Consider the following 26,980-nt stretch of genomic DNA (forward strand, 5'->3'; position numbering starts at 1 on the left):
AGCTGGGCCTTTTTCTGAAAGTCAGATAATATAAGTTTTGCTAGCTGTCTTTTCCTTCTTGCCCATCTATGACCTCGTTACTCCTGAGCCTACTGGTGATACAGTAAAAATAAAATTCAGACTATTAGAGCTCTGTTTTAACTTGTTTTTCATTCCATAGTTCTCTCTCAAGTCTCTGGAAACTTAACTCAAGTTAATTTCACTCTCTACAGTAGGTTCCAGGGCTCAGCAAAGTAGAGCACTGCATTGTCTTCAGAATCTACATTCTCTTTACTCCATTAATATTCTGGTATGATTCTACACTTCAATAAATAATACCATTATTATAAGAATCTAGAGAAATTTTATTGGTATATAGTCCAGCAACAGAATATCTGGGTTTCTGTTTTTTCTTACTTTTCTGCATCTTTCCAGTAAAGTGTACCCTGAGACATATTAGAACACCATGATAAAAATTTGAGCCTTGTATTTACCCACTTTTTTAAAAAAAAAATATATAATACATGAGGAAATCAAAAGAGAAAGGATTGCTGCAAACTTCCTGCATCTTCTGCAGAGACAGCCCAGGCAGTGTAATACTCCCTGGACATGGTGCAAAGACCACTGAAGTAAATGATTTCAAAGGGCTTTGGATCAGACCCTGTGATACCAAGTTAAATCCTACTCTCTACTCACACAAGTAACTCATTATAGCTAATGGTACTACTTGTGTGAGCCAGGTGATCAAAATTTGCCCCATCATCTTCCTGACAGCAAGTGAAAAGGAGATTATTATTTTAATTTCCTGCTGGCAATTTATGCCTGTTCTCAAGTTTTGCCCACCACTTATATACTTTCTTATTAAGCTTCTGTCATGGAAATAGTTTTTAATGTACTGGAAAGTATTTGATCTTCCACAAAATTCTCTTTCTGGTTCCTCTGATAAAAATTAAATCTGGTAAGCTTTAAAGACCTTTCTTTGCTTTTCTGCCATACAGATTGATACTTTTTGTAAAAAATGAGAAGTGTAAATGTGACATCATATGTTAAAAGCACACTGAGCACAGTACCTTTTTTTTTTTCTTTAGAAGATGTCATCAACTATATTGGAATGATAATCTTAGGTTGCATAGCTGCATATTCTTTACACCAACGTATTGCATCCCACATTCTACAATGTCAATAGCCTTTAAAGCGGACCAGAATATTTTTAGACATATTTTATACGGAAGCTGGTGATACTTATAAAATATGAAGAAAACAGATCAAAGAGGGCGATTTTTGAAGGTATAAATAGGAGTGAGGTGCCCAGTTCCCATTAATTTCCATTGGAATTTCCTGCCTGTGCGCCCTTTATGCCTTTGAAAATCTCCCCCGAACGGATTTGTCACTGGAATCCCACAAGAGAGTTTCTTAAGAATCAATGACACAATGGAATATAATGTGCTCTGAAGTAGCTTTAAGAGTGCTTTCTTGGGTGGGGGGGTGGGGGGATAAGTGTGTGGTTTATTTACAGAACATATGATAAAAGTATTATACTGATATCCATGTGATCATTTATCAATAATTTCAACTCTCATCAATCTTTGATTTTTATATTCACTGCTAATATATGAAAGCTTTCAGAATCTATATAACACGGCCTTAGAATACTCAGGTACCATCCACTACAGCTTTACAAATTACACACACTTTCAGCCTCACAGAATCTCATGGATTTATATGCAAAGTCACTGAAAAGCTCCAATTTTGTTACAAAGGGACTGATTGTTGCAAGTTTCTGAGTGTCTCATGCAAAGCAGCAAAACTCCTGTTGAAACTATACTGGAGTTGGTGAGGCAGAGGTCTCAAAATAAAGTTGAGAATTCTCTGTGGCTTAACAACATATCCAAAGATACCACAGTCCTAAAGGGAAGTTATTCCATGATTGTCCTTCATGGAAATTCTTCTGCCTTCCTCTAAAACACCTGATGCTTGCTGACAGAGACAGCCTACAAGGTTAAATGGGACACTGGTCTGATTGATTACAGAAATTCCTGTGTTTTTATTATCAGCTACTCATCTGCTAAACAGAAGAAAAACGAAAAATGCAAAAGGAAGCAGTGTAGATTTGGAAAACATTTCATACCAGGCTGTGCTTTGTTCTCTGATGAGCCCCTTCACCATTTTTTCTTCCTTGTGTGTTAGAAATGAAGAAAACTGCTAGAATCCTGAGCAGCAGCACATTACTGCTGATATAAAGAAGCTTCAATAGAAACTTCTTTGCTCTATCATTTAAAGAGCCCACCTAGTTTATTTGAAACCATAAATAAAACCTTAGGTAACTACCTGCACCTTTCCTTTTTTTCTTAACATGAAAATAGTAGAAATGGTGAGCGCAGCATAAAAATACCCTCTTTTAACAGTGTCTCTGATTTGAAGGCTACCATAACTTAGTTATAAGGTGGGTCATTTTGTTTATTTGGCTTTTATCAGGATGAACAAGTTCTTCACAATCTCAGTAAAGCAAAAATATGCTAATATATATGACGCTGAATTCCTGTTTTATTAGACTAAGCTTACACTGGCCTGCGGGGGCATTAAATGCCATCCAAGAAAATATCTTCCCCACAGGTTACGAAACATGTTGAGTACTCAGTGATATCACAAAGACAATCTGGGATGAAGGGTAGCATTGAACCACGGGAGCTCACAGTGAGTCAAATTCAGAAAACATTTATGAATCTACTTGTATGAATAATTCAAATTAAAGCTTTACGTGGGATTCATTGTAACTTGACCAGATTGAACAGAAATGCTTTTGCATCTTAAGATAAGTGATGGAAGTTGTAAAAATGCTGAGGGCTTTTTAGTACGTACAACACAGGAATATACTACTGTTATTTGTGTCCTGTTATGCGGTTAAGTCAAGTGTTAAATTGATCAGTCAAGTTGATTTGGCGCTCATCATAGAATCAATTTAGGTACAACAGTGAGAGACTCAGGAAGCTGTCATGATGGGTCCTGTATAAAAACCTGACTAGAACAGAATTTCTGGGAGATACTAGTGGCCTGAGCATCATCCAGACTCCAATTACTGTAGCTGGTGAGAGCAGTATTCACTAATAAAATTCTTATGCTCTCATTGTGGAAGAATTCTTGTTACTAAATATTTTAACAATCTGCTTGAGATGACCAAATCTGAACCAGAATCTTTCACAAGTTTAGGGACCCTTATCGGTAAGATATAATGTACATCAAATTACTGCCTGGTTAATGCAGTTGCAACCTCCATAGAAATCAATAGGAAAATGCATTTGCTTATTCCAGGGTTGAATTTGACCCACTGGAGCAGCTTCCCTCAAAGATGTGTTTGGACTTCAAGGTTTCAACAGGTTGTTTCTTTGCCTTGCAGCCATATTCACTAAGGAGAGGAAGGCCATGGAGCTCAAGTGCCTGTTCTTCCACAACCACACATTGACAATGAAATGGGATGATAGTGAGTTCACACTATGTGATGGGAGTGCAGAAGATTGCCTGCCAAACTCACCACCATTTTAAATGGAGACCTATGAGGCACTGAGCACCTGATGGAAAGTTCTAAATATCCTCAACTCTGACTGACTGGCTTGGAATTGAGGGCACTCTCAATTTAGCAAGAGTCAAACGTATCAAGATTTATACAAATCAGATGTTCTCTCTCTCTCTCATACACTAGGTTTTTAAAATTGGTTTCCATCCATTTTCAAACCAGCCTATTCTTTCTATTTCCAGTTCAATATCAGACACTAGCCAAAATTTAAGGAGTGGGCAGCAATTTTGACTGTCCAATTTGACATAGCGTAGGCCTGATTTTCTGAAGGATTGAGCACTCACAACTTCAAAGCAAGTCATAGGAAGGTGCAGATGATGTACACCTCTGGAAAATCAACACCCAAGTGTCTCAAGTGGGGCACTCAAAAACAGGCTCCCAAAATCATGTTTAAAATGGTGGCTTAAATGTTCATCCACACCTACTTGCTGTATAAAACAGCTACATAAGCACAAAAGCATGTGAAAAGAAATGCCAGGGAAACTAGGCTTCTTCTAGGAAGAAAGAATCATAAGAAGTAGATATATCATTGGCATATGGAGCCTTTTGCCTCTTGGTATCTGACATTTCCTCCGGTCAGCAGTGACTGAAAATTGTTACAATCAGTTGCCTGTTTGGTGGCCTACTGGAAATGAACTGGTGGCCTTGGTCAAGTTCCATATCTCATGAATTGACATCTTTAATTGCACTCTTAGCTGAGAGGCCATGCTGAATGAGCATGAGAATAAATAGTTTTTTCACCCATACAAATTATTCCTCCAGGCTAGAGGTGGGGCGCATGGGGTGAGTTATAGCGTCAGAAAATTTGCTTTATCTTTGCCTGTTCTGTGGTCAGAACATAGGACTAATCTCTCCTCACCACAACTTGTGTGATTTCCACTTAAAAAGAAAAGGAAAATGAGAGCCCATCCAGGAGGACCTGAATAAAATGAATTATCACTGTTAATTATTTGTATGACGGAAGCACCTAAACGCCTCAGCCAAGATCAAGGCCCCATTGGGCTCGATGCCGTATAGACATATAACTGACTGTCCTCATCCTGAAGAGCTTGCAATGAAAATAAACAGAATAAAGCATGGAGAAAGGAAGTATTATCTCCAGATTACGTATGAGCCCCAGAGAGATGAGGTAATTTGCCCAAGATCACACAGGGAGTCTGTGGCAGAGCCAGAAATTGACCCTGGAATTCCGAGTCACTGCCCTGTATCTTACCCACAAGACTCAGTTACAGCTGACCAGAGGATGACAATTCCAAATTGCAGCAACTTTCCAGATTCCAAAATCTGTTTGTGTTTCTCATTGGAACAAAAACAAAACTTTTCAAACAATTTTGCAAAAACAGAATAGAGGTTGAGTGGGTGGTTGGGGGCACACACTTTCCAACCAGCTCTAGACTCAGAGCTCCAAATGACGACAGGCAGGGATTTGAAACCAATTCACATTTATAAAGAACAAAGCAAACTGAGTTCCAGCCACCCAAGGACAGCATGTGTGACTAAGTAAACCCAATAACATAAACACCCAAAGTAGCAGAATGTACTTCAGCTGCTACTCACAAACCAACTATGAGCTCACAAAGGAAAGACAGAAAGACAGCTATGCCCATTTAATTTCCTTTAGTGTTCCTTTAGTGCTTTGTTTTGGATTTTTTTTTTTTTTTTTTTGGTTAGTGTTGACAAACTAAAACATGACTGGGGCAGAGACTATTTCAAACATTTTAAGAACTTCATAATAATTATATAAGGTAAGAAAATGAAGTTACACTGATTTACCCCAGCTGGCCCAAAGGCAGCACTGGTCCTTGATGAGTATATGTTCCTTCCTGTGGCTTAGAGGCAGGTAAGCAGCATAATTTAGAGATGATGATGGTTTCCTGGTCTGGGTATGAATCATAGTCTTCATGACCTACTGATTGTTCATAGAGGAACATGACTCCATCCCCAGAGATAGCATTGGCTCAAATCCTAAGGACTGAACCTTTTCTACCCCTTCACAGCTCTAGTTACGGTACCTGAGTTCTATTACTGCTTGGCTACCACGCTGCACTGTGACTTCCACGTCCACAGAAGTGTATACCAAGAGCAACAATCCTCAGATTAGCTTTATCCAGCCAATGCCATACTCTGAAATATTTAAAGAGTAAGATCTCAAAAGGTATCATTTATTCTCAGTGAATGTTTCTACAGATGCCATCCCCTTTCACCAGAAGTGTCTGCTAAGGGGCTGGAAGAGAATTTTAACTTATCTGTTTCTATTGTTCATTGTTGATTTATGTGAACCAGTGTTGCTTTAAAAAAAAATCATTCCACTCTCTAGTCATGTTAACGCTTCTTGGAGTGGTATTTGCAGATAATGAAACTACTGGTAAGCAACCAGCATTCATTTTCAGGTGTTTTCAGCTTTTGCATATATTTGATTTCTGTGGGAATCCAGCTGTTATTTGTATACTACAGAATATCAGTCAGTACTAGATTCCCTCAGTCTAAAAAACACTGTTATACAAACAGAGGAATTAACATTCCCTATGGGACCAATGGACCTGCTAGTCTAGCAGGCTGTTTCCAACAATGGCTGGTACTAGACATTTAAAAGGAAGGTGCAAGAAAACCGGTAGTAAACAGTTTTGTTAAAACCTGCCTCTCGGGGAATTTCTACCTGAACTAGAGGAACTAGGGATTGGCTCATATCCTGTGACATGAAGATTTGTAGCCGGATATTTTATTATCTGGTCTGCAAACATAATTTTGGAGAGTGTGTATATTATAAATAAATAATCCGACTAAGCTTTTGAACTCAATGTTATTTTGTGGCAATGAGTTCCTCAGGTTAATTGTGTGTCCTATTAAAAAAAGTGTTTCCTGTTATTGGTTTCTAATTTCCTGCCTTTCAGTTTCATTCAATGTTTCCCTGAATATAGAACTAGAAGCTTTCCAGATAAGGCAACATAAATCTTTCTAATAATCTAAATTTAGCTTCCAGGACATCTCAGTCTGTGGTATCACTATGACCCACAACTACAACGTGCTATATGTTTGTAGAGATATCTCATGAAAACTACAACCTTCAATAAGATCCACTGTGTTGATTCTTTATTGGCTATACAAAGAGCAGAAGGGAGCAGAAGATACCTCAGCTGGGCATTATTGATCAAGAGACCAGTACAGAGATGGGGGCCTTATCTCCATAATACAATGGAAGTTTTCTTTAAAAAAAATACAAGTTTTGGTGCTATTTTTGGTTTGTGCCTTTTCCTTTAATTTTTGGGATTCTCTCTGCAGTGACATCATTTCTGTGAATGGTGAAGCAGCTTTGTATTGAATCCCTCCACCTCTATTACACAGGGCTGCAGAAATGCAGATCCCACTTTCCTGCCTTTGTTTTGGCAGGTCACCATACATACGCCTATACATATTGCCCCACTCTGCATCATTCTACATTAGAAGAAACGTTCTTCACCCCCCACCCCATCTACTCTCCACTGTCTTCTATGTGGAAAAGCTTCTGTGCCCAATACCATCTCCTTCTACCCCCCCCCCCCATACGTGGCCTGTCACTTGCTTCTGATCAGGTGCTAAAATCCTGTTCATAAGTAAATCATGTACTGAAAATGGACATCCATCACAAAGCCTAGCACCCCCTAGGATCATCTAACTCACATTGCATCTGCACTGACCCGTGCCAGTCCCTTTCTGGCACCGTTTGCACAAGAGAATCAAAACTTTCTCACCTTTAACTGGATATCAGACTGTTTCCTCCGTTCCTCATTCAACCTCCTCTGAGAACTAAGTTCAGGTTCCTTCTCTCTGAGATCCACCCCCCCTCCCCGAGCATATAGCCTAGCTTATTCATATTCACATCCAGCTCCAAGGACCTTAAATAGCCTTTACATGCATAGTGCAGAAACAAAGAGAAATATGAAATTCAATCTGGTTGCCACATAGGGCTTGTCTACACACAAATTTAGTTTGCAGCAAGCTGGGGTGTGAACCTACCCAGCACTAGCCTGCTGCACACTAACCATCCATGTGGACACTGTTGACATGCACTAACAGTTAGTGTCTTTTGATCTACCTTGCTTTGAAACGGGATGAAATTACAGCACATTTGTGAACTGGTAGTGTTCATCAGCAAGGTCCAAAGGGACAGATAGTGCTTGGCAGGCTTGGTGAGATCTAACTGTTTGTGTAGACACACCCATACCCTATTATTCAAATAGCTCACAGGTGCCATGCTTAGATTACAAAGTACATTATAAAATAATTAAAACTACGATAGAGGACATCTTTGGTTTGACACAAAGGAGAAGACTGTGCCTCTCAGATTGTTCAAGTGGGGTTCCTTATCCAGGTTTATGTCAAAGAATTCAATCTGCATGAACTACCCATCCAGATTCAGGACCTGATAAACCCACTGTAGTCAATGGAGTCATTCCTTTAACTTCATTTGGCTTTGGATCAGGCATATGAGGAAGGGGCTCCTTTGTTCTTTCAAAAGCCCAAATTACTACCCCAGGAATCCAAACTCTGTCATAACTCTCTTGCCTCTGACTGATTATATCCTCCTCCAGTTGGTACTTCCAGAATGCATTTTGATTTGAGGAGCCAACATATTCATTACACTGTACTTCTGGGAAACACAAAAGCTTCTAAACTCTATTATTTCCTATTTAATCTGAGCTATCTTTACTTTTCAAAATGTAACTCAAGTCATGTTCTGCATCACATTATACAAATTGTGAAGAATAGGAATTCTTTAGTTTTTCTCGTAAGGTCTCATTTGTTCCCACATTACATGAAATATTGCAACGGAGAAGCTCTAAATGGCGCATAACAACAACTGAGCTGTGTAAATAGTCCACATGCAAAAACAAACCAAGAAAAAGAGAGAGGCAATTGTATTGCATGCTGTTTCATATGCTGCACTAATTTCTCCTGAGCAATGACAACTGAGGTGTCTGTCATACAAGATATCTATTCATCATTGTGCTGGTGAAAACAAATTTATTGCTGCATTTGTTTTACCTAAAGAAAATGGAATAACGTACTGATAGAGTAACATATCCTGGACTGTAGAAAACCATCAGAGTTGTGAATTAGAAGCTATAGATCTAGCCCTACACTAAATAAGGATCAATAATAATCCCCCAAAACAGAAAAACCAAACAAGAGATTGCATATCTATACGATTTTCTAGCCCAGTGAGAAGAGATTTCTTGTGAAAAGAACAGTGTGATCTTATGTCAGGTTTAAATAAAAAAAAGTTTTGAACATAACTGAGCAAAATCTCAAATTCCTTATTCAGTTACTACTCTTGTAAAACTCACCTTGGAGTAGGTCTGAGTAAACATTAAGAATTTTAAGATTTAGCTAAAGTGAGTAGGGAGATTACATGACTCTGTAAAGAAAATAAATATAAATAAAATAAATGTTGGGAGCCCAAATAATGCAGTAGTATAGTAAGAAAATCAAAAAGTGAAACTGACTAGACACAAAAATGGAACAGAACAGTCTAGTTTGTCATCCAAATGAGTGAAATGCAAAAATTAAACAAACACAAAATGCTAATAAATAAACTTGAGTGGTACAGATTCATTCATTTTTAAGTTCTAATGTAATCTGATTGATGTAGCTTGATATTTATCTAAATATGTTTTTATGCTGACACTATACCTTTAAACAGACCGAGGAAAATAAGTGGCTACACATGCCATTCCTGTACTAATTGGAAATTGGACATTTTCTCTTTTCTTCCAACTAAAATATCATTGCAGTGTAACATTTAGAACTCATTTACTTAGGCCAGGTCTACTCTAAATAAGGTTTGCCAATACATCTATACAAGCATAGCTGTACCAGCAAACCTTCCTAGGGGAGACACAGCTTATACTGGCAAAAAAAAGTGATGTTTGCCAGTTTAATCGATACTGGTTTGGCAAGCAAAATAAGCTATACCCTCAAAATTATTTTTAACTGGTCTGACTTCATGTACACTAGTGCTTTTATCAGTATAGAAATGTGGAAGGGAAAAAAAAAATCACTCCCCTAACTAACATTGCTACACCAGCAAAAGTTTATTTGCTTTACAGACACAAAAGTTGCATACCAAAATATTTCTAACTTGAAGTGTTATTGATAAAAATTTGCATGCTTGTCTGTGATAGCTTGAAGATGTTGAGATATTGATTAAGCAAAGCATAAAGACATAAATAAGTACTGCACAGTGCGTATAGTGTGATTAGTCCTTTGGAACTAACAGAGTAATTAATACAACTGCTACTCCTGGGAGAATTCTGTGCCAAAAATTAAAAAAATCTGCAACAAAAAAATTAAAAATTCTGTGCTAATATTTTAAAATTCTGCATATTTTATTTGTCAGAATAACACAATATAATCACACCAGTTTCAATTATTTTTGGTCATTTATTTCAAAATACCTGTCAGCAAGTATGTCTGTAACAATACAGACAAAAAAGAGTCAGGAAATGTTTTTTTTTGACAAATAGATTCCTTATTAGGCATATTAATACAAAACTCTGAGTAATAATTAATTTAAACTACACTACAGAACTGTATATCCTGTACAGAAGCAGTGCAAAGGCTTGGGGGAGTCCGGGGTAATGGAGGAGCTGAGGACGAGGGAAGTAAATTGCTGGGAAGGAGCCTGGTTGTGAACTTGGAGGGTTGTTGGGTGTGGGTGGGAAAAGTATGGAACATTTTTTTTGTCGGGGTGGGGAGGGATTGTTAGGGAACTTTCCCCATGCAGACCTTGGCTTACCCCTAGCCTCTCCCATTCAGTCAGGCACATCTGCCACTGTTCCCACGTGTTCCTGCACCCCCATGAGTCCTTGCATCCCCTGTCCACATTTGTCCCTCCACGCCCACTCAGACACCCCCTTATCCTGTCCCTATGTCACTCTGTACCCTCTCCCCCATCCCCGTGTCTCTGTGCCTCCCCTAATACACACCCTGTCCCTATGTGGCCCTGTCTCCCCTCTCCCGTTCCCATGTTTCTATGTGCCCCCACTCGGCAACCCTCTGTCACTATGTAGCTCTGAACTGCATCACTGTGTGGCCCTGTGCCTCCACTCCCATTCAGCCTCTGCTCCAGTCTGTCATCCTCCACTAGCTCTTATGAGCCCATCTGACCCCCTCACCACCCCATGCTGTCTGTCTCCCATAGCCCATCTCCTGACCTGACCTGACAGGTGCTGTGAAGAAGGCAGGCTCTCTTCTCTAGCTGGTTGGGAGCTGCTGCTGTGTTCTATCAGTGCCCTCTGGTGGGCAAAAGGTGGAACTACAGCAACATTTCAGAAGCAGTTTTTTCAGCTCAAAAATATTAAAAATATGCACGGCTTATTAATTATGCGCACACGCAGTAGCACAGAATTCCCCCAGGAGTAAACTGCCTGCTGATTAATTAGAGAACACGGTTTCAGACAACGTTACTTCCAAGTACAAATGCATTAGTGAATCCGTCTCATTGATTGGAATGAGTTATGGTTTTATCTCAGGAGTGTGAAAGCTTCATAACTCAATAGAGTAGACTGCATGAGTGAGTTATGGGCAAATTGAGCACAAATGAGAGAAAATTATAATTTACTGCTAACCTGAGCATTTTCTTTTGTGGGGATTGGTGTGGGGGGAAGCCTTTATTTGACTAAACTTCTGATTAACATAAACAGTTTAACACAATATGTTTTTGTCACACATATACACACAGTTAATGTGTTTCAACAATAAACTATTATTCTGCTGAGAGATCAGAGCTCACTATTGACTGAGTTTTGTTTCCAAGTGGATTTCTGTCTAAATGTGGCTTTACATGTCTATGATTTGTCATCTTAAGTTTGAAAATCTGACCTGAGCTTTAATGCTGAAACTGAGTGTGAGAAAATGTGTAGCAAGCCACAGCCATAATTAAATTTGAAGTTTTACCAAATATATTTGAAATTATGGTAAAAATGATGTGTAAAATAATGATGGACAAATATCTAAAGGTTCAGAATTGGATGAGCATTAGCCACAACCTATCTGGAGCTCTTTGGCTTCAATATCAGGATAGAAATCTTACAAGAGGTTATTTTGTGGGATTTACAGCATTTTGTGATTTCAGAAATAGAAAGCTGCAAAAATTTTACCATGAAACCTGCTGATACTTGCCTGGTAGTGACTCCAGCATGGCATTGGGGAGCACAGGCCACTGGCTGCACAGAGATGGGAGATCACTGTGCAGCTCCCCCTGGGACACAGACTTAGTGGTGAGTTCTGAATTCTGAGGGGGGTTCTGAGTTTGGGGGGCTCAGCTCAACAGGAGGGGCTGGGTATGAGGGCATCTGGATGCATAGGGGTTGGGTGGATGGGGGAGCAGCTCCCTGTACAATGATCCCTCCCCCGCAGCTGAGGAGCGATGGGTGCGGGAAGCATGGGGTGGGGCAGTTTGCAGAGCTTCCTGCAGCGGGAGGAGAAATCTGGGGGTGGGTGTGACCTGGCCCTGGATGCCATGGAAGGGAAGAGGAAGTCCCATCCTCCCCAGCCCAGCTGGGACTCGCAGCTGAGCCCAGCGCAGGAAAGGAGCCACCAGCCAGGTCTTTCCCTGCCCCACAGTGATTTACCTTTCTGCTGGCTGCTCTGGGCACCCAAAACATACTGCTTGGGAGGGTCGTATGACTGCTCTTGTGGCTTCCCTTTGCTTCCCTGTCACAAAGTCATTTTTCTGCAGGGAAGTAAAGAAATCTGCAGGGGACATAAATTCTGCACATGCACAGTGGTGCAGAATTCCCCTAGGAGTAATTAAATACATGAGTGCAGTTGCTCACATCTAACTTTGAAAAGATTGCCCCTCAGTATTCAGGTATCTTATCCAAGCCCCAAAACAAAAAAATAAAAAAAAAATGCAGTGACACTTGTTTGACAGTTTGAGTAAAATAAAAGCTGATCTAAAATGGCAGCCACGAATCAATCTAGTTCACCTAAGTACTAGCTTGAGCTCTTCAATCTCTGTGTGAATGCATCTCCCCACAGCTAATCTTCCCTCCTCCCTGAAATGAAAAGGCCCTTTACCAAATGCTTACAGTTCATGAACAGTAGAGACTGCATGTTCCTGGAACACCTTCCTTCCTTCTTCCATTCTAAAGCATTCACCATTCAAGGACAACAGGGATCAGTTTAAGCTACACAGTAAAGTAAGCACTTAGGCTGAATTTAGCTATTCTTTCACATGTTTAAATCTAGTAAAAATTAATACACTGTGTGGTTTATCTGAGAGAAGAGCATATGTCAGTTACAAAACAATTCCATAAATGTTTAGCTCCACTGTGGGAAGCAGAAGTAGAACTAATGTAATCAAAGTAGCAGAAGAATTCCCAATATGCAGTAAGAAATTGACCTGCCCACCTACTTTGCTGGAACACATCTATGCCAGAAAAACAGTAATAGGATCAGTCTTGCAACTGCATAGAATTCGTTACTATTTGTCATTATTCTTTTCTTCCAGTTTAGAATGTGGTTATTACAGTGCTGCATTCTACAACATGAATGTAGATAGGAAAGGACCGAGATTCACCTATGGGTACTCTGAAATCCCAGCAAAATATATTATTGCAAATTTTGGTCCAGAATTTCAAATAGGGGTGTGCATGTGTTTAAGTGCATTTTTATCTATACAGTCAAAAAGCCCACCCATAATAAGTACCACACAGAGCCCAGATTCTGTCCTATGCTATCAGCTTAGGGAAGGGGAGAGGAGGAAAGGGGAAGGGAGAAGCATCCAGATACTGATTATGACTCCCTGACACTCTGGACCAATCTGTGATAATCTAATTATCAGAGGGAGGAATCCAAATAATGTGCTATGTCAATACGGAACATACGCTACCCTACTCCATTAGGATTTTGGGTCATTACACACATCGAGTAGTAGAATGGCATTTTTCCCCAATCAGCATCTTTTTGATAATCTGGCAAAGAGAGAACTTTTATTCACAACATCATCTACTTTGCCTGGGATTGATAGCAGTACAATACCACTCCAGTTCAAGCACAAAGATCATCCTTTTGTTGGCAATGCCACAATGGTAGCATTTTTCCAGTCTTGTGGTACTTTTCTTTCATCCATACTTCATTACAGAGTTTTGTTAGTTGCTCCATCAGAATATTGCCTCCTGCCTTTAGTATCCCTGCTTGAATTCTGTCAACCACAGGAGCATTCCCTTATCTGAGGCATTTGATGGCTGTTTTAATTTTACTGAGTGTTACTGGTCCCTTCTTATAATTGGCATTTCTCTCTAATCTGTGAATGATCGTTGGCTCGAGACAGTTTAATGTGGAAGAGAAATACTCTCTTCATCATCTGGCTTGTTCTTCATAAGTTTTCAACATCCACCCATGAGAATCCCTGATGGGCATTATCTGTGATGGTCTGATACTTCATGAGAGGTTTTTCACTACTCTACAAAACTACTTGAAGTCTCCCCCTGCACTGCTTCTTCTGCCTCTGCAGTCCTCTCTTGGATCTAGGTATTTCTATCTTTCTATCTTTATTTCTTTGTCCTTTTCTCTGTATCTTGCATCTGCCTCTAAGAATTCTGCCTATGTCTTGTACTGTTCCTTTTCTGTCTTCACAGCTTTCCTCTAGTCAATCGCTCCCCATATTCCACATATATACCATGCATCTTTCTTCCACCCTCTTCGATGGCCCACTACTTCCTCTGCTTTGTTAACTACCATCTTCTTTTAGTTAGACCATGTATCTTTCAGACTTTCACCAGCCTGGTCCTGTAAAACACTGGAATCTGATCTACGTTTCTTTGTCCCTGAACATCTTTATTGCGAGAACAATTTTTGTCTGTCTTTGTGATTTTTTTAATTTCAGTTGTAACGTTGTCACTAAAAGATAACATTCTGAGCCAACGTCATCATCTCTGTTAATGCTGACAGCCCTCAGAGAAGATTCCCATCTGCTAGGTATACGCACATGGTCTATCTGGTTGACAGTCACATTGTCTGGTGATGTCTATGTGAGTTTATGAATCCTCTTGTGCTGGAAGAGCCTGCCTCCTGTCTTTAGGGTGTTTGTGCCAAAGAGAACCAAGAGCCATTCATCATTATCAGTTCAGATGCCTTCTGTTGCTGTGCCAGTGACTCTTTCCCAGCTAGTAGAGTTGTTGCTGACCTGTGCAATGAAGTTGCCTACACTGAAAAAAGCTATTGCTTGGCAAAAACCAATCTTAATCCTCTTTATTGACTTTAAGAAAGTGTTAAATAGTATCCACAGAGAGCATTTGTGGAATATTGCTAAAATCTATGGGATGCCAGAGAAACTGATCAACATAATAAGGAGTTTATGATGGAAGTGGATGGGTGGTATGATCGGATACAGATCTGGGGGAGTGGTTCGATATTGTGGCTGGAGTTAGACAAGGGTGCATGTGATCACAAATTAGCTTTGCATTACCAACAGGCTGGGTGATGAAGCAGGTGTGAAATGGATTAGTGGAGATGAGTTATGAGACCTTGACTTTGCTGATGACATTGCTTAAATATGATGGAGAACAAAATGATTAGCCTTATATTAGAGATAGATCAGGAAAGAGCAAAAATTGGACTGAAAATAAATGCAGACTAACCCAAGATTATGAAGATAGGAAATGGGACAACAGATGCATATGAATGTATGTGGATGGAAAAGAAACTGAAAAAGTTGAAGAGTTCCATTATCTGGGGAACGTGATGACATTTGGAAATGGCTGTGATGAAGATATCCATATGAGATTAGGAAAAGCAAACTACTTTGGGGACAATGAACAATATAGGGTCAAACAGAGATCTCCACACCAAACTAAAGGTCAGATTATACCATGCAATTGTACTGAGCATGCTACAGTATGGAGCAGAAACTTGGACAATTAGAGTGCTAACAAAAAGAGATTGTAGGCTGCCATCACAGATGGTTGAGGAAGATACTATGCTTTCATGGTGTCATAAATATAAAGGGAAGGGTAACCCCTTTGAAATCCCTCCTGGCCAGGGGAAAGCTCCTCTCACCTGTAAAGGGTTAAGAAGCTAAAGATAACCTCGCTGGCACCTGACCAAAATGACCAATGAGGAGACAAGATACTTTCAAAAGCTGGGAGGAGGGAGAGAAACAAAGGGTCTGTGTCTGTCTGTAGTCGTCTTGGCCGGGGACAGAACAGGAATGGAGTCTTAGAACTTTTAGTAAGTAATCTAGCTAGGTATGTGTTAGATTATGATTTCTTTAAATGGCTGAGAAAAGAATTGTGCTGAATAGAATAACTATTTCTGTCTGTGTATCTTTTTTGTAACTTAAGGTTTTGCCTAGAGGGGTTCTCTATGTTTTTGAATCTAATTACCCTGTAAGATATCTACCATCCTGATTTTACAGGGGGGATTTCTTTATTTCTATTTACTTCTATTTTTTATTAAAAGTCTTCTTGTAAAACACTGAATGCTTTTTCATTGTTCTCAGATCCAAGGGTTTGGGTCTGTGGTCACCTATGCAAATTGGTGAGGCTTTTTATCCAACATTTCCCAGGAAAGGGGGGGTGCAAGTGTTGGGAGGATTGTTCATTGTTCTTAAGATCCAAGGGTCTGGGTCTGTAGTCACCTAGGCAAATTGGTGAGGCTTTTTACCAAACCTTGTCCAGGAAGTGGGGTGCAAGGTTTTGGGAAGTATATTGGGGGGAAGGACGCGTCCAAACAGCTCTTCCCCAGTAACCAGTATTAGTTTGGTGGTGGTAGCGGCCAGTCCAAGGATAACGGGAGTAATATTTTGTACCTTGGGGAAGTTTTGACCTAAGCTGGTAAAGATAAGCTTAGGAGGTTTTTCATGCAGGTCCCCACATCTGTACCCTAGAGTTCAGAGTGGGGGAGGAACCGTGACATGGTGGCACAGCGGTGGGATTAACCTGGGATTAAACTGGATTTTGAGATCCAGTTGAGATTTTTTGAACTAGAAATACAGATTTTAAAAAGGAATTTTTAGGAAGTCCAGAAGGCAGCTTTGAAACTGAAGACAGCTTGGTTTCTCTCTGCTTTGTGGCCAAGCAGAGACAAAAGGGGATTATCTTGTGAATTGCAGGTTTTCTTTGCCTGGAGGCAGGGTACTTAACTCCTGCAGGGAAATTCACAGTCTTCCAACCCAGAGGTTTTTTTTTTTCTTTTCTTCCTAAAAGTAAATAGGGGGTGTGTGCTCTACCCATTTGCCTGGAGACAAAAGTGGCAGGGTTTTTTTTAGGATTTTGATTTTTTTTTTGTTTTACAAGGAGCACAGGTTTGAAAGAAATTTTTTTTTTCTTTGGGCTGGGTAAGCAGGTTTCCAAGTAGTTGGAGGTTTTTTGCTTTAATTTGGGCCCAGAGCAGAGACAAGGGAATTGTCTTTTTCTGTAGGCTGACAATCACTATCAGAGAATAGGTATTCTATTCCAGCACAGCAAAATTTTACAGCCAAGTTTTGTTTGTTTATTTCTAAACCTCGGGTGTAAAGTTAGTTAAAAACAGAGAGGTTAGAATGGCCAAATCCTCGGCTCGACTACAGCTGGAATTAGCCAAATTTCAGGCTGAGGAAAAACAAAGGGAACATGAAAGACAGATAGAACTCATGCGGCTGGAGAAGGAGGTACAGGAGGCTGCCCACAAGAGGGAAATGGAGGCAAGGAAGCATGTGGAGGAGATGGAGAGGATAAAGGCCCAGCAGAATATACCAACAAACCCTAGCAATCCTTCTCCAGGTACCACTTCCCATCCCAGAAAGTTCCCCACCTACAAGGCAGGTGATGATACTGAGGCCTTCTTAGAAAACTTCGAAAGGGCCTGCCTTGGGTACAACATCTCTACTGACCAATACATGGTAGAGCTGAGGCCGCAGCTCAGTGAACCCTTAGCTGAGGTGGCAGCTGAAATGCCTAAAGAACATATGAACAAGTATGAGCTGTTTAGATCCAAGGCGAGAGTCAGAATGGGGATAACACCCGAGCAGTCTCGTCGGAGGTTCCGAGCCCTAAGGTGGAAACCAGACATGTCATTTACCCGACATGCCTACCACATTGTGAAACATTGGGATGCCTGGATATCAGGAGCAAGTGTTGAATCTCCAGTAAATTTGCCCTTCCTAATGCAAATGGAACAATTCTTAGAGGGTGTTCCTGAGGAAATAGAAAGATACATCCTAGATGGGAAACCCAAAACTGTAATCGAGGCAGGAGAGATTGGAGCCAGATGGGTGGAGGTGGCAGAGAAGAAGAAAACTGGTCGCAGTTGGAGCGGAGACCAGAAGGGACCACCCCAGACCACACCCTATTACCGGGGGCCGCCCAAAGCCCCACCTACCTCCCAAAGAACCCTCCAGACCCCTTATCGTCCCACCACCCCGTTCTCCAGCAACCCACCTCGCCCCGGTGACCCGTCAGCTGGACGATGTTTTAAATGTAACGAGCTGGGGCATGTAAAGGCCAACTGCCCCAAGAACCCCAACAGATTACAGTTCATTGCACCGGAATCACACCAGAGGTCCACAGGCCCAGATACCTCCCAGATACCCTTGGAGCGGAGGGAAACTGTGAGTGTGGGCGGGAAGAAGGTCACCGCGTGGAGGGACACCGGAGCACAAGTGTCAGCTATCCATGCTTCCTTAGTGGACCCCAATTTAATCAACCCAGAGATCCAAGTGACGATTCAACCCTTCAAGTCCAACTCTTTCAATTTGCCTACAGCCAAGTTGCCTGTCCAGTACAAGGGCTGGTCAGGAATGTGGACTTTTGCAGTCTATGATGATTATCCCATCCCCATGCTGTTGGGGGAAGACTTGGCCAATCACGTGAAGCAGGCCAAGAGGGTGGGAACGGTCACCCGCAGCCAGGCTAAACAAGCCGTGGGGCCTAGCTCTGTTCCGGAAACTTCTATCAGGGCCCGGTCAGAGGTGATGGACCCGGACCCCAGGCCAATGTCTGCAACAGCAGTAGTGGATCCAGTCCCAGAGACCCAGACGGAACCAGTCCCAGAACCGGAACCAGCCAAACAACCAACACCAGACCCCGTGCCAGCACTGAATCCAGTACTTGCAACCTCAACACCAGAGGGCCCCACCGAACCTGAACTGGCAGCAGCCGATAACCCTACACAAGAGGCTCAGCCGGAGCCTGAATCCCAACATAGTGCACCAGCGGAGAGCGGTTCACAGTCAACAGAAACAGCTCCATCCCCTATATCGCTTCCAGAGGGACCAAGCTTATGTCCCCAATCCAATGAGGAACTGATGTCTCCAGCATCAAGGGAACAGTTCCAGACCGAACAGGAAGCAGATGAAAGCCTCCAGAGAGCGTGGACGGTGGCACGGAGCAACCCACCGCCTCTCAGCTCTTCTAATCGATCCAGGTTTGTTGTAGAAAGAGGACTTTTATACAAGGAAACTCTTTCTGGGGGACACCAGGAAGACTGGCATCCTCAGAGACCGTTAGTAGTTCCAACTAAATACCGGGCCAAGCTCTTGAGCTTAGCCCATGATCACCCTAGTGGCCATGCTGGGGTGAACAGGACCAAAGACCGTTTGGGGGGGTCATTCCACTGGGAGGGAATGGGCAAGGATGTTTCTACCTATGTCCAGTCTTGTGAGGTGTGCCAAAGAGTGGGAAAACCCCAAGACCAGGTCAAAGCTCCTCTCCAGCCACTCCCCATCATTGAAGTTCCATTTCAGCGAGTAGCTGTGGATATTCTGGGTCCTTTTCCGAAAAAGACACCCAGAGGAAAGCAGTACATACTGACTTTCATGGATTTTGCCACCCGATGGCCGGAAGCAGTAGCTCTAAGCAACACCAGGGCTAAAAGTGTGTGCCAGGCACTAGCAGACATTTTTGCCAGGGTAGGTTGGCCCTCCGACATCCTCACAGATGCAGGGACTAATTTCCTGGCAGGAACTATGAAAAACCTTTGGGAAGCTCATGGGGTAAATCACTTGGTTGCCACTCCTTACCATCATCAAACAAATGGCATGGTGGAGAAGTTTAATGGAACTTTGGGGGCCATGATACGTAAATTCGTAAATGAGCACTCCAATGATTGGGACCTAGTATTGCAGCAGTTGCTCTTTGCCTACAGAGCTGTACCACATCCCAGTTTAGGGTTTTCCCCATTTGAACTTGTATATGGCCGTGAGGTTAAGGGGCCATTGCAGTTGGTGAAGCAGCAATGGGAGGGATTTACACCTTCTCCAGGAACTAACATTCTGGACTTTGTAACCAACCTACAAAACACCCTCCGAACCTCTTTAGCCCTTGCTAGAGAAAACTTACAGGATGCTCAAAAAGAGCAAAAAGCCTGGTATGATAAACATGCCAGAGAGCGTTCCTTCAAAGTAGGAGACCAGGTCATGGTCTTAAAGGCGCTCCAGGCCCATAAAATGGAAGCATCGTGGGAAGGGCCATTCATGGTCCAGGAGCGCCTGGGAGCTGTTAATTATCTCATAGCATTCCCCACCTCCAACCGAAAGCCTAAGGTGTATCATATTAATTCTCTAAAGCCCTTTTATTCCAGAGAATTAAAGGTTTGTCAGTTTACAGCCCAGGGAGGACACGACGCTGAGTGGCCTGAAGGTGTCTATTACGAAGGGAAATGTGGTGGTGGTGTGGAAGAGGTGAACCTCTCCATGACCCTTGGGCGTATGCAGCGACAGCAGATCCAGGAGCTATGCACTAGCTACGCGCCAACGTTCTCAGCCACCCCAGGACTGACTGAACGGGCATACCACTCCATTGACACAGGTAATGCTCACCCAATTAGGGTCCACCCTTACCGGGTGTCTCCTCAAGCTAAAACTGCTATAGAACGGGAGATCCAGGATATGTTACAGATGGGTGTAATCCGCCCCTCTGAAAGTGCATGGGCATCTCCAGTGGTTCTAGTTCCCAAACCAGATGGGGAAATACGTTTTTGCGTGGACTACCGTAAGCTAAATGCTGTAACTCGCCCAGACAACTATCCCATGCTACGCACAGATGAACTATTAGAGAAACTGGGACGGGCCCAGTTCATCTCTACCTTGGACTTAACCAAGGGGTACTGGCAGGTACCGCTAGATGAATCTGCCAAGGAAAGGTCAGCCTTCATCACACATCTCGGGCTGTATGAATTTAATGTACTCCCTTTCGGGCTGCGAAATGCACCCGCCACTTTCCAAAGACTTGTAGATGGTCTCCTAGCGGGATTAGGAGAATATGCAGTCGCCTACCTTGACGATGTGGCCATATTTTCGGATTCCTGGGCAGACCACCTGGAACATCTACAAAAAGTCCTTGAGCGCATAAGGGAGGCAGGACTAACTGTTAAGGCTAAGAAGTGTCAAATAGGCCTAAACAGAGTGACTTACCTTGGACACCAGGTGGGTCAAGGAACTATCAGCCCCCTACAGGCCAAAGTGGATGCTATCCAAAAGTGGCCTGTCCCAAAGTCAAAGAAACAGGTTCAATCCTTCTTAGGCTTGGCCGGTTATTACAGACGATTTGTACCGCACTACAGCCAAATCGCTGCCCCACTGACAGACCTAACCAAAAAGAAACAGCCAAATGCTGTTCAGTGGACCGGAAAGTGTCAGAAGGCCTTTAACAAGCTTAAAGCGACACTCATGTCTGACCCTGTACTAAGGGCCCCAGACTTTGACAAACCGTTCCTAGTAACCACAGATGCATCCGAGCGTGGTGTGGGAGCAGTTTTAATGCAGAAAGGACCTGATCAAGAATTCCACCCTGTAGTGTTTCTCAGCAAAAAACTGTCTGAGAGGGAAAGCAACTGGTCAGTCACTGAAAAAGAATGTTATGCCATTGTCTACGCTCTGGAAAAGCTACGCCCATATGTTTGGGGACGGCGTTTCCAACTGCAAACCGACCATGCTGCACTAAAGTGGCTTCACACCGTCAAAGAAACTAACAAAAAACTTCTTCGGTGGAGTTTAGCTCTCCAAGATTTTGATTTCGACATCCAACACATCTCAGGAGCTTTTAACAAAGTGGCTGATGCACTCTCCCGTGAAAGTTTCCCAGAATCAACTGGTTAAAATCGTCCTTGAGATGTGGAAAATATTGTTAGTCTTTATGTACTTGGTAGTATATTTAGAGATGCATGTGTCGTATTAACTCTGTTTTCCTAGAGCTCCAGGAAGAAATCCCAGCCAGTGTTTCACCCTAGCTGAGATTTGGGGGGCGTGTCATAAATATAAAGGGAAGGGTAAACCCCTTTGAAATCCCTCCTGGCCAGGGGAAAGCTCCTCTCACCTGTAAAGGGTTAAGAAGCTAAAGGTAACCTCGCTGGCACCTGACCAAAATGACCAATGAGGAGACAAGATACTTTCAAAAGCAGGGAGGAGGGAGAGAAACAAAGGGTCTGTGTCTGTCTGTAGTCGTCTTGGCCGGGGACAGAACAGGAATGGAGTCTTAGAACTTTTAGTAAGTAATCTAGCTAGGTATGTGTTAGATTATGATTTCTTTAAATGGTTGAGAAAAGAATTGTGCTGAATAGAATAACTATTTCTGTCTGTGTATCTTTTTTGTAACTTAAGGTTTTGCCTAGAGGGGTTCTCTATGTTTTTGAATCTAATTACCCTGTAAGATATCTACCATCCTGATTTTACAGGGGGGATTTCTTTATTTCTATTTACTTCTATTTTTTATTAAAAGTCTTCTTGTAAAACACTGAATGTTTTTTCATTGTTCTCAGATCCAAGGGTTTGGGTCTGTGGTCACCTATGCAAATTGGTGAGGCTTTTTATCCAACATTTCCCAGGAAAGGGGGGGTGCAAGTGTTGGGAGGATTGTTCATTGTTCTTAAGATCCAAGGGTCTGGGTCTGTAGTCACCTAGGCAAATTGGTGAGGCTTTTTACCAAACCTTGTCCAGGAAGTGGGGTGCAAGGTTTTGGGAAGTATATTGGGGGGAAGGACGCGTCCAAACAGCTCTTCCCCAGTAACCAGTATTAGTTTGGTGGTGGTAGCGGCCAGTCCAAGGATAACGGGAGTAATATTTTGTACCTTGGGGAAGTTTTGACCTAAGCTGGTAAAGATAAGCTTAGGAGGTTTTTCATGCAGGTCCCCACATCTGTACCCTAGAGTTCAGAGTGGGGGAGGAACCGTGACACATGGAAAGACAAAACAAATGACAGAAGGACATTTTAGAAAATATTATCAAAGAAAAGGTTCAGATGGCTGGGACATGTACACTGTATGGAAGATGGAAGACATGCTAAGCAAGCATTGAACTGGGTGCCCAAGGAAGGAGAGAGAACATGAGGAAAGCCACGGAAGAACGGGAAGAAGGCAATGATAGTGGATTTTGAAGGCACTGGCATTACCTGGGAGGAACTAGCAGGCGACTGTAATCAATAGAGGAACAGGACTGCCTGATGTGTCAGCAGCACAGGAAGGTACGGTCTAAGAGTAGTAGCAGCTATCTCGTTTGATTTCAGAAGGACTACTTGTGAAATAAGATAAGAGTCAATAATAGCGGTGTCAGAACATTACTGTGTCCATTAAAGAAAGATCCTAGACCTAGCAGAAATTCAGGCAGCTGAGATTTGGGCAAAGGAGTTACAGCAAAATGAAACATTTTACAATGTTGTATCATTCTGTCTTCACTCCATACAAGCAATACCTATTCATTATTGAGACCAGTTTTTGGTGCACAGGTTGAAATTCATCCTTAATTTATCCTGTTTTACTAAGCTAGTGAAGCCGGTATGGTCTGTAAGGTCATCCCACCATCCTGAGACCTGTAACAAAGGCTCAAGGCAACAACTGCAATTCCTAGATAAGGTGAGCTGGACTAACTTAATGCATAAATTCTGAATTCCTCGGCTTAAGAGAACACACACATATTATTGTCTTTCAAGCGTCTTTAATACTGTGCTTATCTAGTTTTGTTTTGTTTTCAATCATAAAATGTTAATAAAAAACCCCTTCAGAATTCATATAATTTTTAAAATATGTATTGTATTCCATCTGACAAGACACAGAGGTTCCAAAGGACATTTTAAAAGACATTTCATTGTATAACTATATAGTAAGGCTATAGAGAGAGAGAGAGAGAGAGAGACATAGACACACACACACACACAGAATTTACCCAATAGACCATGACAGCTCATCTAAAGGTGCTAAGACCTATCATTTCAAACACATATTTAGGGACTTCTTAAAATGCGTATTATTTACTTGACAGACCATGAACTATTGTGCAATTCTGGATTAGGAACTTTATAAGAAACTGATTTTTAGCTCGATATGTTCTGATGGCCAAGCATTTTCTTTTCCATTTTGTAATGGGAACAAAGATGTACCCATAGCTAAAACAACAGCATCAAGCTGCATCATACCAAACATACTCTATCAGTCTTTCATTCTCATCCGATCAAAGAAGGAAACTTTTCAAGAGGCGAGTGTAAAGTGTCTTTTTCATTACAATGGTACAATATGCTGGTCAATAAGGGATCAGGATGGGGAGGGGAACGACCCAAAACTATGGAAATCCCAAATGAAGAAAAAGATGCCATTATTCTAAAGAGCCAGGTGAACAATTCGGTATGGACAACGACCCAGACAGTTAGATGATTTTCTGATCCTCTGTTCTCTGCAAAAATTATCTTGAAATCTTGAGCTTGTCAGGCTAGAAATCCAGTCGAAATAGAATATTTTCAGCAATCCTATCACAGTGCTGGCCAGAAACAAGAAATGCAGAGGGGTTCAAAAATAAAAATAGAGAAGCTGGGAGGGCATTATCCAAACATTCTGATTTAAAGTTTGATCTGACACAGGTTCCAAAAAAACCCAGAACCTATTTGCCTATTCCCAGGTACAGACCAAAATTCAGATGGCTGTTCAGATGTCAAACACCCCCAAAGCATAGGGCTACTCAGATGCAGCACTTAGGATGCAGCCTGGTTTTTAATAGTAATTCTGGCTTTTTTTCCCATTTCAGCTAGGACATGCTTTACCCAGTCTGTTCAGAAGAACGCCTAGAGAGAAACAATCTAGGTAGCTTTTCATAGCAGCTTAATTAGTTTTATTTGTGAACATGTTGGTGAATGTATCTGACACTTTCTCTTCATGTAATGTTTCCTCCTCTGCCTGCTGAACTTGCTCAGGAGTTGAAATTTAATGATTGATGAGATGATTAAATGATGACTAGATGGATAAAGCCTGAAAGATAAAAAGCCTCATAAGAGATATAAAGTTGTGAAGAAGCTTCCCCCTTTTTAACTGACACATAAATTTCAGGAACAGGATTATGAGATTTCATTTCAAGCAAATTTGTATTGAGAGAGTATTTCAGAAGTGCAAGTACTAGGTACTGACCTGTTCTGAGCTGATATGGCCCATTCTGCAAAGATGTATCTAAAGAGGTTCTTTAAAAGCAAATAGATAAAGGGTGATAGTAGCAGTCATGAGGAATGCAGAAATCTGGTGTTTAGTTTTCTAGATAATGTAAGCACCTGCCGTATCTAGCCATCTGAACATGGTTGAATAACTTTGGCTAGTCTTTGTGATAGTTGGGTTTGCTCACCCATCCCCTGGGTGAAGCTTTCAACACTGCGCCTAGCAGCAGACTGGAGCTACAGGGGGATTTCTGATCAGTGCCTATCTATTGTAGCTCTGCCTTAATTATTTTCAGTCCAGGTGACAGCCGGCCACACTCCCCCGCCCCCCACGTTTAACAACGAATTGGGGGTGATTTGGAAGAAGACTGCTCCTGATTATCACTACAAAAGGTTTTCTTTCCCCCCTGCCCCCCCGCTCTCCTGCTGGTAATAGCTCATCTTAAGTGATCACTCTCCTTACAGTGTGTATGATAAACACACATTTTTTCATGTTCTGTGTCTATATATATCTCCTCACTGTATTTTCCACGGCATGCATCCGATGAAGTGAGCTGTAGCTCACGAAAGCTTATGCTCAAATAAATTGGTTAGTCTCTAAGGTGCCACTAGTACTCCTTTTCTTTTTTCAGTAAAATCAGCAATCCAGACAATGTATAGATCATGGTATGAGAAGAAGGGATTAACAGAAGATGTGGTTCATCTTTTATTTCAGGATCTTTTAAAACATGACAGTTTTAAAATATATTTTGTTTATATAGTGTAGGCAAGATAGGATTGCTAGGAGTGGAAGGCAAGTGAAAAATGGGAAAGTTTGGGAGGAGCTAGAAAGGAGGATTTGATGCATCTATTTGTAGACACAGCATATATCATATCGTACACAACGTCTTAGACTACAAATCATAGTACCACCACTGCCTGCTTCCTTCCATCTTGTCCACAAATTAAGTTTCACAAGGACTTTTCATAAAGTGGATAAAAAGCTGGGGGTTAGGAGATAAGGATTATCTAAGCATAAATGGTTCTGATTCATCAATGGATTACTCCAGTTTTAAATCAATATAACTGTATTTCAGCAGAGCTACACCACAATAAAACTGGAATAAAAGAGTTAGGCCTATGATAGCCTACTGTTCACCTAGTATAAAGTAACCTTAGGGCTACAGAAAAAGACGAGTACATGATGCCCAGAGTTTAAACAATGTGTTTTTGTTTTAACAGAAAGCACTACCATTAAACTTCCTCAATACTGTACCACACGAATTTCCGCTACAACAGTATTTATTCTCCAAACTGTAAACTGCCATCTTATTTCAGTCATTAGTTGTGTCTGTTTTCCTTCCTTCTGAGCCTGCCAAAGTAACAAAATATAACACATGCAGCACAGTTTTGGTGAAAATATTTGAAACAAATATATTCATTAAATAATTACTTCTGAATTCAGAGGACAGACATTATGAATATATGATTAGGTTTGTAATCAGGTTTACAAATATGCCTCTTGCTCTAATTATTGTTTTTTATCTCCAATGCACTGATGAACTGTAAACCGGCTGTATTTCCCTCCTCCCCCCATTCATTAGAACAAAAATAGTTCTTTTGTCAAATCTGTTAAAGTACATATATACAGCAGCACTGAGAAAATTTAACAGACTTGTAAATGGCCCCTTTTACCAGGCCATGAAAAAGACGATGACTATTATTGACTTTAACCAGTGTCAAATAAACATGGGGGTTCATGTCCCAAGGAGGACAGTCACTAGCACCAAGCAGTCTGGCAGTTTGTTCATGGTGTCAGACTAATGAGTGGTTTCTACAATCTGGCTTAGCTGCAGTCTCGCATGGGGGAGGAAAGCAAGATACAGAGAATCACTCCCCGCCCCCAAACTACTGAGATGCCTGTTGGAGACACAGCAGATGAGCTTAATTTTGGTTATATTCGGCAGTGGCTGATTGACTCTCATCACACCAGATGACATCAAATTAAGTAAATTCATTTCTATGGATAGTTCTGAGCAGCGAGATTAATTAGCCTGGCACCAAAAGGGAGACTTGCCTGAAGGTA

The 26,980-nt window shown here is 41.6% G+C and overlaps 1 protein-coding gene across 3 annotated transcripts in view; it reads right to left on the bottom strand.

Moving 5' to 3' along the window:
• Positions 1-26,980, bottom strand: part of LINGO2 (leucine rich repeat and Ig domain containing 2) — a 757,476-nt gene that overhangs the window by 213,930 nt on the left and 516,566 nt on the right. The gene's annotated exons all lie outside the window — the stretch shown is intronic.

The sequence above is a fragment of the Lepidochelys olivacea genome, assembly GCF_965140295.1.
Source record: "Lepidochelys olivacea isolate rLepOli2 genome assembly, chromosome: 5".
NCBI classification, from domain to species: Eukaryota; Metazoa; Chordata; order Testudines; family Cheloniidae; genus Lepidochelys; species Lepidochelys olivacea.